Source organism: Brienomyrus brachyistius, chromosome 7 (assembly GCF_023856365.1).
Source record: "Brienomyrus brachyistius isolate T26 chromosome 7, BBRACH_0.4, whole genome shotgun sequence".
NCBI lineage: Eukaryota > Metazoa > Chordata > Actinopteri > Osteoglossiformes > Mormyridae > Brienomyrus > Brienomyrus brachyistius.
Window position 1 is genome coordinate 12,338,474 of NC_064539.1, and position 13,696 is coordinate 12,352,169.

At 41.5% G+C, this 13,696-nt stretch overlaps 1 protein-coding gene across 1 annotated transcript in view; it reads left to right on the forward strand.

Moving 5' to 3' along the window:
* Positions 1–13,696, forward strand: part of LOC125745629 (SET-binding protein-like) — a 60,502-nt gene that overhangs the window by 25,316 nt on the left and 21,490 nt on the right. The window lies entirely within an intron of this gene.

Here is a 13,696-nt window from a genome sequence, read left to right on the forward strand (position 1 = left end):
AAAATGCCAGTACTAACAACTCTCTTCAACACCAGTAGTCATTGATTAGCTTTGTGCTTCACAACATCAGAGGTGCTAAATTTAACATTTGGCCATTATGGAAATTTATTTATTTAATTTAATCAGATTTTATCTAATCAAATGCCTGATTTAAAATGTGTGGATGTTTGTGTTAATTTTTAATGCGCTTGCTTGGTAAATTAGACAGCTTGCTAATAGCCTCTATCTTCCAGAAAGACGCCTCATCGTATACACCTAAGCTGTGAAAATGTACCATTTATTTTAGCTCATGTGAGTTTCACTCATGGGATATTTGCATATTTGATGATGTAGTGCCAACAGGCTCTGTCAGCCCCACACGTGGAGATGACTCAGTGGGAAAGGAGTGGGTTCCACAAACAATGCATGGCATTGGGGTCAGACCCAGGCTTTTGTATTGTGATGGCTTCTGAGTCTGGTACCAAGCAGATGGGAAGTGTCTATGTTTCATTGTGTCTGGGTCCCTCTCTTTTTTTTTATTTTGGCTGAACTAATTGGCCAGATGGTGGCAAAGTGGAGAGGCTGACAGGGAAGACTGGGCATACGGGGAGCCTGTTTGAAATGAGAGCCCGCTGTGGGGAAGGGAGTGTCACAGGCTTAAGTGCACAGGGGGAGTGCTGCATGTGAGGCCAAAGGAAGAATCTGGGGAATGAACCTGACCTCACAGCGTTTACTCTTTTGACAACTGTTAGCTATTTACCTGAGCACAAGCCCCCACCTAAATGTGGTCAAGTTCTACTATTGAAACAATTTACCAAAAATTAAACACCTGCTGAATAAATATGGGTCCATTCAAAATGCAGCTTTAGAAGTGCAGTCTTGCTAGTTTCTTGCAAGCCAAAACTACCAATTTCCAAGATCATCTTTATAACGTGTTTGGAGAATTATGTGAAAATGAACCAGATTTTGAATAGTGGTAGAATGCAGAATTTTCAACAGTCAAATGATTGTTTTCTTTAATTATTGTTCATTTTCCAGATAGCGATTCTTCCAGAGATAACGATTATTCAGACTAACTAATTAAATAGATTAGTCTCATATTCTAGTAAATTTACTGTTATCGTATTTATAATCTTAAAATTGGCATTCCTTGCTATTTTAAGGACAACATTACTACCTGTTATAATTTTCAAACTATTGTATCATCTTGTTTGGCAGGACAGTCAGTTCAAGTCCTTGAATTATGCAGTGGTGTGTAGTTCAGTAAAGTTGGTTTATATGTATTTGTAGGTTTGATTTAGGGCTGGGTGACATGGACTAAAAAATCATATTTCGATATTTTGAAGCTGAATGACGATATACGATATATATCTCGATATTTAATCCCATAAAGTAAGAACAAAAAGACAGTTCTAAATCAGAGCCAAATGGTTCATATGTCACACAGGCACTTTTTATAATGCGAACAAAAAAAAAAAACGCATGTACCTTGAATAGAATCTTCAACAAAAATAAGATTTTTTTTAAATAGTCTCTTCCTTATAGTTATTATGTTGTTTTGTTATTGTTGAAATTATTATTTATGAGCTATATACATATTAAAGATTTAACAACTTCTGTGCTGCAGAAACATGTAGGCACAGATCACTTTTTGCAATGTAGGAAAATAAATGTAGAAAATTAAATCGAAGAAAACGATAAATTAAAAAGAAACTAAATAATTCATCATTGCTTTGATGTAACTCTTACATATGGTATTCATCTGAATTCCTAATGAAAATAATTATTTGTTAGGTCTCACATTAGTTATTTTCTCAGGTTTCTTTGCTGTAATCAGTACAGATTAATGCAATGGATGGACAGTCTAGTGCTTTGAGCTACTTGAAGCTGGTGATACATTGAAAACAATCCATCTATCCATCCTCCAGCTACTTATCCTGAACAGGGTTACTAGGGACCTGCTGGTACCTATACCTGAAAGGCCATTATAAAATAGTAAATAGTAAAAATTTGTTTTCTTTTGTGTGCAATTAAAATTGTGCAATTAATTTCTGTTACTCGGAAAAGGAATATTAAGGACAGTTGTGAATAATCTTTGCGGAAAACAAAATGCAACTTCATTCATATTAAATTGCATTCAGCCACATTCTAGCTCTCTGTTTATTGCACATAAATGATGGCTTGTGGGACTGGGCACATTTTTAAACTTTTGTTGTGTTTTTTTCTGCCCAAAATTACATTGCCTGAGCCATTTCCACAAATAGAAATAGTCCATAATCTTGGAATTGATGTCCTTTTCTCCTTTAAAATAAAACACAAAAAACAACATTTTCATTTCAGCAACGAAGGCTAAATTTTGTATTCTTTGGAAAGCGTATTGCTTGAAATAACATGAAAAAGTTACTATATTTTTATTCACGGTACATGAAATACTTTGTTTGTTCTGATGAATCCAAGTATTTGTGCAGTTTTGGGGAAGCATCTGACAAGTTTGCACCAGACTGCACCAGTTGCAAAACATACAAACAAACAAATTAACATTTGTTTGCTTACAGTATAACAAAATGAAGGCCATTTTATGGAGAAAAATATTTCAAGAGGAGACAAAGCATACATAGAATTCTCAAGTGCTGTAGTAATGGTTACATTACAGGTCGAGCCTCAATAGCTCAGAAGCACATCTTGTGAAACCCTGTGCACATTCACATTCATCTTCACACATAATTTCTGTGCTGTTCTTTCTCTCAATAATGCTTCCAAAACAGAGTTCAGTCATTCAGTCAATGGCAAAACATACAAAGTCTGAGAGCGCTGTTTTAAACTTGTTCCATATGACGTCTTCTCTGTCTGCGGGTGAAAGGTTTGGCAGGCCAGACACGGAAAGTGTCTGCTGGAAGGTTTAGAGTAAGGATTTTATGGGGGATTGAAGTGAGCAGAGTTTTGTCCTTAGAGGGTCGCTGAGCACTTAAGGACAGAAACGTGCTGTTGCGTACTCCTACATATACATTTGTCATTAGAAAAATATCATGTTTAGCATCATAGTATAGGGTGTATTTTTATGGATTCATTCAGCACATGTTCCAAGTAAGCCAATGATGATGATTGTTATGATGATAATAATAATAATAAAAATCGTCATCACCATCATCGCTGTGTAGGCCTACTTCTATGTTCTTCTGATCTTCTGTGTATTTTCTTAGATTTAATAATGTAGTTTAAAGTATCTAACATGTAAAGGAATAGATGGGCTTGGCCCCCTGTCCTGGGTTGTTCCCTGCCTCGTGCCCATTGCTTCCGGGATAGGCTCCAGACCCCCCCGCTACCCAGTAGGATAAGCGGTTTGGAAAATGGATGGATGGATATAAAGGAATAAGCTTATGTTCGTAGTGAAAGCAATCATATTATCTTGTAGAAAATACAGTAAGATTTTTCTTGTGTTATATAACATAAACAGTAAGAATGAAACGTCAGTGGTAAAGAGCGCCTGTTTTTGATTAGCCGCAGTAAGGAAGTGGAGAGGGAGGATTTTCTGGGCCTGCAGACCCAAAGCACAAACTTGAGCCTCTTAATGTTTTGTAGGTTGTGGCAGATTGTCCTGCCTTGCAGCAGACCTCCACGCCACAAGGGCACAGGGCAGTATGGTTCACATGGAGAAAAACACAACTCACAACACACAAAATGGAGCTTTTGCTGCCGTTTGGATAACTTCATAACCTCTTAAGTACAAAGAAACAGCAACAGATTACAAAGCTTGACATAGCTTGCTAGAGACCTGGAGAAACCCCCATATTTCCCTTTTCTCCTGGATTCACCTAGCTAACTTTGTTTGATGAAATAATTATTGAGAAAGTAAAACAGGCAATTAGGTTAACCTGGGCTGACTGGTGTTTCCAAGGTAAATTTTAAATGGAAGAAACTTTCTTTAACCAAAACCATAATGTAATCAAGTTTCTATATGCCATGTTTTGGTGCATGTAAAGGTTTTTCTGAAGAAAAAATAGTCAAGATAGATTAGTCATTTATAATATATAGTCAAGCGAGATTAGTCATTTATAAAATTGTTGATTCTGTACTCTGTGAAGCCAGTCAGTTTCTGCTAAAAGCAGCTTATGTCCACTGAGGTCTTCCTCTATTTTCTTTTTTTTTTTCATCAGAGAAGAAATTTAGATTTTAAATCTCAGTATCATGAGGAGGGAGGGTGGAACTCAACCAGTGAGTTTGAAGAAAACTGTTGAACCTGTTAAATTTTGCCCCCTCCCTCCTTATTACCCTTGTCAATGTCCATAGGTGTTCCCTGCTTGGGAGGGGATGCAAACACATGCTGCTGTTTGCTTGGTTTGTGTCCACTGTATGTGACAGGCTGTCACATTAAATGGAGAGTGATCACGAGTTGGCCTTTGATGAGTGGTTTCCCAGAGCAATGCAGCCCTCTAGTAAAACTAACAGTGAGAACGAGTGAAAATGAGGGAGGACAGTGTTGTCTGTAAGCCAGAAGAAGTATGTGACACCCATATGAATTGCATTTTTTTGACTGGATAGCATTGAAGGAGCAAACGGCAGGCATCCTTTCCCTCTTTGTGTAGAAGTGCTTTGGATATTAGCCCAGTTTCAGAGACTGGGAAGTGAATACACACACTGGTTACTTTGTCACAATAGATTTTAAAAAAGAGAATGGGTTCTTTTCACCTGTGTAGCAGAAATGGGAGCTTTTCAACAGTTTCCATGAGTAATGATTTAAATTGCCAATGTGTGTCTTTAATAAAAGAAAATAAATAAGCCATTGTTTCTATCCTCATTATGACAGGACATTTAAATGTATCATTTATTAGACAATACAGCAATGCCTTTACCTCTCATTCTATCCTCTTTAGAAATGAAGGACATTTAGGTTTTTTGCAGTATGTTCAGTGAAAACTATGAGTGATTTAGATGGACTGATACACATTTTTTCAGTTCCCATTCAATTCCAATACACAATTGTCGATACCAGTTCAAATACAAGTGCCCTTTTTACTTTTTTTTATTTATATATATATATATATATATATATATGTGTGTGTGTGTGTGTGTGTGTGTGTGTGTGTGTGTGTGTGTGTGTGTGTGTGTGTGTGGATGCACACACAAACCTTATACTGTATGTGGTACCCAAAGCACAGAATACCCACACTGCTCTCTGACTACACCACCTCCTGGTAAGGGCAGGAGAAACCCCTAATGTTCCTTTCTGTAATGTGACTAAGTCTGAACCCTCCCCGCAAAGGGACAATAACAAAGAGGCATATGAAAATAAAACCCAATCCACTTTATTACAAATATCTAAAATCAAATAGACAAAATAAAAAAATGTTGCTGGGGAGGGGCGGCTGACTACTCTGCAGGTAGTAAGGTCAGATTTCCACACACAGCTCTCAGCTCAGGAGGCCCCTGGTGACAAAGAAAACAGCAAAACCCAACACCACACAGCATGCAACACGACAAGCACTACACACAACAGACAAATACCACTACAATATACAACAATACAGTACCCCCCCTCAGTGTGGCACCCCAGCAGCGAAGAGCAAAAGCTTGTGCGGATCCAGCCTTGTACAGAAAGATGTCACGTACAAATATAAGGGGAGGGTAGCAACCGGTATCCACCACCCGAAATACAATACTTAAGTTACCATCTCACAACTTAGCCCATGGCAGCAATCAGGGCAACTAATAAAAGAAACAAACCCTATCAAATAACCATAAAACAGTGGCTGATCTGGTCCTTTGCAGGAATGCTTAATGTCCTCACAGCACAGTACCACCAAGAGGTAGCATTCCAATGCAGAGCCTCAATATCTGTAGCCCAGCAGCTTGTCGGGGATCACATCAAATGATAAAATTCCAAACAGTCACCTCTGTGTCCTCCATGAAGAGTTACATGCTACTAGCAATTACCCCCATGTCCAGTCGTAAAACACAGCAGCAAGAGAATGAGATTCCATCTTGGCAGCCTTTTTTTCCTGGTAGGTCATATGACCTGGCTCATGTGGTTACCAATATGGTGTAATTACCAATGTCATGCAACTACTCCCGCCAGCCCTTTCAGATCCCAACATGTATATTATTTATATTTTTTAAACTAGTACATGCAAATGAAAAGATCTATGCCAATAAATCTTTAATGGGGCTACTAGAAACATACATAACATACTTTTCTGCCTCGTTTCTATATATCATTTTAAGCATTTTCGAGGCGATTTAGTAGTTCAGTTTGAAAATATTCCATGAGAGTATACGCAAATGGCGAATGCCCCGCATCGTGAGTTACACTTCATTGCGATAGCAGCCATTCGCGTATCACAAGCTGTAGCGAGTGTGCAAAACAGCCCAAACTAGCGACTCCCAAATCATTCATGGCTTTTGTCATATTCATGTTTTTTGATATTGCTTTGTTTGGTGGGATTTTCCCACCAAACGCTACTTTCAGCTCTCAAAACTTGCAAATGTCAGTGCTACTGGTTGCTGTTAAAAGTAGAAACACTCCCCGATTGTCACCTTATGTGATATCCTTACGCTCCTGCTGCAAACGGTATGTGTATGACATCACAAGCGGAATTCACAGCGCTCACACAAACTGAGTGGCAAATAAACTGAGTGGCAGCATTAGTATTCAGCTTAAATGCCACAAAAACACATATAAAATATGAAGGACCTGTCATGTGATTGATTGTACTAATCGATTTAACAAGAAATAGGAGCTATCTTTGTACAAACTAAATAAGTAATTATTGGACGTGGATCGGTCACATATGGCCGATACCCAGTCTGCCTAATAGGCCTGGATCGATACTGCCGATACTGGTGCATGTCCAATTCAGAAGACTAACAATCACTTCTCAACATATGTTCTACTTCTTGTTCTGCATTTGTGAAGATCAATCAGTAAGGAGCTGTTATATATTATGGTACATTGATGATTGATCACTAAGATCTAAAGTATTGCTGTGGTCCGAAATACCAGCACTCTTGTTCCCCTTTCTGTGGGGTGACCTCCTGGCTCCAGCTGTGGTCCTGGCTGGAATTCTGCAGCTTGCTCTTGGACATCTGCCTGCTTCTGGCAGCTAGTGGGTTGCCTGTGTTAGCAAAGGGTCCTGCTCTCATCCTTTCTAGTACCAGTTTGCTTTTATTTATTCTTTTTTTTTGCACTCTACTATACTTTCTAGCCAGGGAAGTATATTGAAATAAGTACTTTGTGTACTCTAGTCCCTAGCACATGATCAGTGTTGTTTTTGAGAGTAATTTTAATTTGGTTTTAGTTTTATTGTTTTGACGAAAAAGCAGTTTAGTTTGTCATGGTTTGTTTGTTTTTTAGTTTGTTTTAGTCAACAACTACACATTATGCAGTGAATGAAAGTAAGAGGTTTAGTCATGTCTAAGACATGATTTTCACATTTATTAGAAAATTTCACTTAAATTTCTGTGTACATGCAAACATTCACATATTGGTCTACCTCTTATCAACTAGATTTTTGAAGGAGACAGGCCAGTGTAAAGTTGTTATGGCATGACAGTAGGTTTGAACATTAACTTATGTTTGTATATGAAATATTGGACTAATTCTAAACTGGCCTACTTTCATATGACACATCTTCATTGGAACTGGAATAAAGAAAACTCAATTATTCTCTCTTAAAACCATAAACAAGTACCACACTAGTGAAAACAATTGAGTTGTGCTTATTTGTATACCTAGCTCAGTTCAAAGTGAACTTTTCAAGCACATTAAAGGAAAAATTTGTGAAACTTATTTGTGCTTCAAGTTTGTTTTGTTTTTCCTGTTATTGCTGCCCTGCAAGTCTTGTTTTTTTCCTCATGAAATGTGCTACGGAGGGTTGTTAGGGTGATTCCTTAGTGTTATGGCAGAAACACTCCTGAGTGTCGGTTAGGACAGTGAATGGAAGAGACGGACTTCGGGATGGGAATGACGATGGCTTTATAACCTCTTAGAAGCACTCAGGGACTGATGTGCAGATACGCAGAAAGTGCTGTAATAACAGAAATGTACTTATAATCACTGAATAATCCATATAAACATGTAACAAATAAATCCTGAAAAACGGTGAATAAATACAGCAATACCTACATACAGTACAGAACCCACACTAAAAACTGAGGAAAAATATGGCTGTTCCTTCTAACTTGCGACTGGCTAAACTAAACACATGACCAGCCGACGAACAGCCCGTAAAGGAACCCGGTCTAATTGCGAGTGGAGTCCTCCCGCATGCAGCCTTCTACGCAGCCGCCCCTGAATGTGCAGGGCACATTCGCAACTAGTAAAATGTGACTCAGTCCGACCTACATCCTGATGTGTTGATGTGATCCTCACCAGACGTCAGGGCTGGCAGCCTTGCCACGGGTCTGGTGTAAGTGCGTCCATCAGTGTCCACATCTGCTAACCTGACCTGTCAATGGACCTTGTTTACCTGCCCAATGAGTCACAAGGCCCGCAGCAACTGTGGATCCAGCATCATCACGGCCGCTCCCTTTTCCTCGCCTCAGAAATTGATCCCATGATCGTACCACAGCTCCGCTGGTGTTCCTCCTCGGACAATAAACTTCCTAAGAGCCATTAGAAAGGAGTTTGCATCCATACATGCGTGTGAGAAGGTCCAGGTGTACAGCACACATAGTTAGACCCTTGAAAATGACTCCCTGTCTCTTCTCCGTGCATCTCCCAACCTTAAACAACAGCGGACCAAAGCAGTCCATGCCTGTAGAATGGAAGGCAGGCTTATGGAGGTGAAGGCGAGCAGCAGGTAGATCAGCCATTTTAGGGACTATGGTCGTGGCTCTCCATTTTTGGCAATCAGCACAGGTACGCTGATACCGGCGAATAGCTTCATGACCACAAAGTATCCAGTAAGATCACCGCATCTCAGCATAAACCTTTTCAGGACCAGGATGTTTTAATCGATTGTCATAGTCCTGAATAAGCAATTGTGTAGTCGGGTGCATGGCATATAAGACTATTGGATGCACCGCCGATTCTTCCAGTTCAGCAGAACGCCGAAGTCTCCCATCCACCCTGATGAGTCCAGTGGCCTGATCGATTTCTGGAGCTAAAGTAATCAGGCGGCGTCGGGAGCTCACCTGTTTCCCTGCTACAAGGATTTGGTAGTCAGCAAGGAAGGACTCCTGCTGAGCTTGCTGTAGCATGAGGATTTCCGCTCTCCAGCAATGCTCAGCTGTAGGCTGGGTACCAACGTTTGACTCAGGCTGCATTTCCTGTACGGCAGTGTTCAGGAGTTCCTGCCCGGAGCCACATTTCTTACCTTCTATGCAGGTTAGTTCATCGGGTGTTGTACTAACCCCATAAAATGCTGACTTCCATAATTCTGTGATGTCCTCTGAAATCCCCAGCTTGGGATTTTCCGGCCATGAAGAGGGACTCCCTTTGAGGAAAGGGGACCCTGATGTCCATCGGTTAGGTTGAATGAGCTGTTTCAGGGTTTTTTCATGGGTAAGGTCATCCGCAGGGTTGTTTTCTTAATCTACAAAAGGCCAGATGCAGTGTTCTGTCAGTTTCTGCTACCCTGGTCCCCACAAAGACTTTGTAGTGACAGTGGTCAAGTCTAACCAAAGGACGGTTTGACTTATCGTCAGTGTAAGCTCCCTTTCCAGGATGGAGACCAATTGGGCTGCTACTACTGCTGCACACGTTTGGGTGCCACCCTTGATCTTGCAAGAATGAAGTATGTATTTATCTGCCCTTGCTTGTACACGGTCCTCAGGTGTGATACGGCCTCGTAAGCTTGTTCTGAAGCATCTGCAAAGATATGGATCTCATAGGTGACATCTTCTACATTCACCTTGGATGAGTTATATACTTGTGGAAGGGTAACGTGTAGTTTTGCCTACAGCTCTTCCTCCCATGTCTGCCATGACTGCAGGAGGTCCAGCGGTAGGTTTGTATCATCCCATCCACGATGTTTTTTTCCATAGCTGCCTTATGATAATCTTCGCACGGGTAGTAAAGCACAGCAGGAAATACTGTGTGGCCAATACTTTGTAGATGTTCCGCATAATTGGCTTCTCATAGCTAACTGGCTAATGTTTGCACCCCAAGGTATCTGACTGCAAATGCCAGCTAAGGCCTAAAGTAGACTCCAACGGATCAGATTTGTCCTGCGCCAGCCACAGCTCCAGACCCTCTGATCTGGCTTCTGGTGGTAGGTGACCCAGCACACTTGGGATGTTACTTGCCCATTGCCACAGGTCAAAGCCAGCAGAGGCTAGAACCTCTCTCAGCTTGGTGACCAACCTCTTTCGGTGTGCACAGGCTCTGAAGACAGTTGTCGACATAAAAGCACCTTTCAACCGAAACCCTGACATCTTCCCCAGGCCGACTATGGCCGACAACATGTCGCTGCGGGGCATAAGCAGTACAGCAGGGGCTGCATGCAATGCCAAATGGTAACATCGACCATTTGAAAGTCCTGGGGAACTCTTCCTGGTTTGGGTCATGCCACAGGAATTGTAATAGGGAGCGATCTGCAGGGAGGAGACACACTTGGTGAAACATCTCCTTTATGTCACCGCTGACTGCAATGCGGTGCTCCCTGATCAATACTCCCAAAAGGGAGGCACCAAGTGAAAGGCCTGGCAACAGGTGAGGTTCAGGGTTTGTCCGAGGTATTGATGGGAACAGTTAGACAAGACGATTTTTTCCGTTGTGATTGACGAAATGGTGAGAGATATACCAGACTTCTCTTTGGTGATGTCTCTTGGGTGAGATCCTGAACTATTCCAGCTTGGATAAGCTTTTCCATCTCGATCTTATAGGCCTCAGACTTGGCAGGGTCTCTTAGAAAGCGCCTCTTGGTAAAGTAGGCTTGGCAGATTCCTTGGGTGCTTCTAAGGGCAGCATTTCCTTCTGTCACAGCAAGGGCGTTGCATACTGAAGGATGCCATTGACCTCTGAAAACTGTTTTGGTCTGAATATCTTGCCGTACTGTACACAGTGCGATTTCTTCTGCTATGCCTGTAATGCCCAGGGTCTTAGCAGCGTTGGGTAGCCTCATAGTCCTCACTGGGCCGTCGTCGAGAACAGTAAAGGTGTCCAAGCTCCACATGACTCTGCTTCCAGCTGTCGGTCAAACCAAATAAAGTATGTCTGATGCAGAATTATTCAAGCAGCTCTCTTCCTTTGTGCCCTGCATCGCTGGTGCAGCTCATGAAGGACAAGGAGATGTTTCCTCTGACATATAGTGCAGGGCTTCTGTAAATCGCACTGGGCAGCTTGTTGCCGTCTATCACATCGCCAGAAACGTTTATTAGTGCGTACCCATTCTCTAAGCAGACCTGTGGAAAGCTTAGCAGCTGCAATGCACTGACTGAGATAATGCTCAGATAATGGCCCAGCTGGTGGGGCTGTTCAAATTTTTCATGCAATGCTGCCATAGTGTCAGTATAAGGGGTTGGCGAATTAAGATAAGCATCAGCTATTAACCTGACTTCCTCCAATTTCAAATGGTCCACCAATATCTGATATTTAAAGAACCCTGTTTTCTCTGGTGGCAGTAGGTTCTGCAGAGCTATACGGAGTCTGGCAAATTCACTAGGGTCAGTATGGATGAATTTTGGAATGTTTGGTTTGGGACCTCTGTATACTTGTTCTGTTGTTGGCAGTTGACCATACGTAGGGAAAGGAAAGGAGGACATGCCTGGCTCTACCTTGGAGGCTGTAGTGTGAGTAGGCCTCAGATGCCTTGAAATGTTTGGGTCTGCATACTGCAGGTTTGGTGGGTTAAGATGTATGGCTGAATGCAATGGTTCTGTTAGGTGTCCCACAAAACTTGGGTTCTGAATAGCTTGTGAGGTTGAGGAGTGTGTTGGGTTTCCCAACACTGTATTGGAGGATGCAGAGGAAGGCCCTTAGGACTTATGGTGTCTCCATGCGGAAAGAGTGGGTGTTCCCTCTGTTGTGCTAGGTTCAGGCCTTCCAATTCATTACTGAGCCCTGCACCTGGTACAGGTCATGGCGGAGGGTCAGGCCGTCGGTATTCCTCCTCTGCCTCAGTCATTATTGTCTGATGTTGGTACAAAGTAGGATCACTCCTAAAGGTTGGTTTATGTACTGGTGGTATGGCAGGGAGAACGTGGCTAGATGCTGGGCTACTGGGAACAGTATGGAGGTCGATCTTCATGGAGCAGGCTGCCTGGATCAGCTCTCTAATCTCAGCACGTACTTCTTTGAGTTCCCTGAGGCTTGACTGGAATTTGTGTTTTAGACTGGATGGAGCATGGCATTCTCTCCCCTAATTGCTTGGAGCTCATCAAGGTAGTCAGAGGCAATGTAGTGGGCAGGTTGTTCCAATGAGGAGCGCTCATCTGAAGCATCACAAGGCTCTGTCATACTTAAATGTGCTGGGGCTACCCCGTGGATCTCATGAAGAGGGGAATCCCTATAGCACTGGTCAGAGTGAGCTTGTGATTTAGGAAGGGAAACAAACTTGGCCATCTCCTGAGTGCTGTCCCTCAACACTAGGAATGCGTGTGGTCTTCAGAGTTACATCCCTTCGAGGGTAGCCTATATATAGCACTTCATAATCCTGAAGTCGAGCAGGTTGACGTACTGGGCATGTAGCTCTTCCATCTCCATACATTTCCTCTTCATTCTCCATTACGCCAGGAATAATTACTGCCAATCCGACTCGAAGGACCAAAATGTTACACAAAACGCTATTTGGACAAACACAGCCAACTACTACCTTTTTGAGATGCTTTTGTTGAACATTCAACCTTATCACATGCCTAGATTTCACACATGCACTTTATTTCGTAGCGGTTTACTTTGGCTTTACATGTATTACAACTTGCCATCTTTGTGTCATCTTCACTCACAGTGAAGAACTTTCACTGTGGCCATTTGGCTATGTTTGTGCAGGCGGCTGTGAGGTCATTGCCTGCGCCACTGAATATAAGCCTGTGGTGCATGCGTAAAATGGACCAGTTCAGTGTTGGAAATACATGAGACTCACCAGCCAGCCTCCGATATGGGCCAAGCACGCTGAAAATCTGCCGATTCCAGTCCCTGACTAGTTGATCGGTGCATCTCTAGTTCATACTCTTGAACCCGGTTAAGTCAACATTATCAAATTATTCACAACTACAATCAACACTAACTAAAGACATTGCTTCTCATTGCATCAGTTCCAATTTAATCTCTTCCTGACATTTTTTATTCATTGATGAAAATGTCGGTACATTTCGTCATAGATTTGGCATCATAAATGAATTTTCATTTTATTATCGTCTCATTTTTGTCAATTAAAAATCTTAATTGACAAATATTTGTCATAGTTTTCATCAACAAAATTAACACTGCAAATTTTAACAGCCAGACACTAGCATGATGAAATAGTCAAGTTTGGATTTATAGAATATAGATTTTTTTTACCTGTATCAATATGCAGTGTAATGTATCTTATGTAGTTCAGCATAAATTGGACGATCTACAAAGTGTTAATTTCAAACATTTGGGTGGAAAGTATACTAAATTATTCTATATTTGTTAAATGCATAAATATATTTCTATATTTAATATGTGCAGCCAAGTGTTATTGATGATGTTAGACATTGTTTCTGAATAAATGAATGTCTTATCTTTTCACATGAGGTAAAGCACACAGACTCCGCACACTCCCATCCATAACTTACTGGAATTGCAAAACGCAGT